Source organism: Semicossyphus pulcher, unplaced genomic scaffold, assembly GCF_022749685.1.
Source record: "Semicossyphus pulcher isolate SPU_LCO1_2020_fin unplaced genomic scaffold, fSemPul1.0.p SCAF_15, whole genome shotgun sequence".
Lineage (NCBI taxonomy): Eukaryota > Metazoa > Chordata > Actinopteri > Labriformes > Labridae > Semicossyphus > Semicossyphus pulcher.
The window spans coordinates 28,327,501-28,328,781 of record NW_027211659.1 but is presented as its reverse complement, the minus strand read 5'-3'; positions in this window follow the sequence as shown (position 1 = coordinate 28,328,781).

Here is a 1,281-nt window from a genome sequence, read left to right as displayed (position 1 = left end):
AGCCTTAATATAATGTAAACAGGTGAGCTGTATAAAGATTCTCCCCGTACAGTTGTCATGAAGAGAGAAATGAGCTATAGAGACCCAAACTGTTTTTTGTACCAGGCTGTAAACATGTTTATTTCTGCTGTAAAGTTTAACATGGGGCTCTATGGGGACTGACTCACTGCTGGAGACAGCCTCAAGTGGACACCAGAGGAACTGCAGCTTCTGACACTTTTGCGTTTGGCTTCATTTTTTATCACCACAGGTTAGAGACAGGAGAGAAGAGAGAGATGGATTCCTGAAAGAATGTAGAAGAAGATGTTCATATAGAGGAGAATTCCAGCTGCATGTTTTCTCCGTCATGTAAAAGTCAAAAAGTAAAATAAGCTGTTATGTGTAACCTTATTACTTCGACTGAATCTGTGAGGCTCATCACAGCCCGTCACAAACAGGTGAAAAAAGAATAAAATAGAATAAAAATCGAGATGTTGGTCGGGTCTGTCTCGAGCACAAACAGGTCGGGTATCAATATTCTTTGAATCGTGTCCGATCGGATCTCGGAACACGTTTCCCGGGTCTATCAGGGTCGGGGTCCATCATTTTGTACTTATTAAGAACTCTAATTTGAACCCCTTCAGGGATTTAAAAATCGAACATGCACCAAAAGATTTATAACAAACCTGGTCTCCCTTTAGAGGAAGAAATGAGGACCCAGCATTGACAGCTATTCTGCAGCTACAGTAATCAAACACCTGCAGCTGTCAATAAGCACCTCTGGCTGACGAGATACTCAACACCTATGGCAACTATAGATCATCAATATCTGTAGAAAGCCACACATCTGCTCCGGAGGCTCAAACCTGCAGCTGACTGTAGATTACCGGCTGTCAGCGCTCAACACGGCGGCTGGAAATAAACGTACCTGTGGGCGATCAAACACCTGAGACCCACTTACTGGCCGCCGCTCCAAAACAACTCTCCTTCAACATCCTGAACACGAAAACAACCAGCAAACAGAACGTGGCAGCAGCCGACCCCCCAAGGCCGACAACAGGACAGTCAGGACGGGGAGTTAAAGTGATGTAGAACTAAACCTGCAGGTCCTTCAGCACGCACACAGCTCATCTGATGCTCGACGCACAAACTCCTGACCTGATTTATCTTTTAAATCATGTGAAGGGTTCATTCATGTAAAACCAAACTTTAGCTCTACATGTTTAAATATTTATATTTTATTTATGACATATTTCTCTTTAAGTAAATCAGAAGGTTCAGAAGTTAAAGCTGTAAATCTGA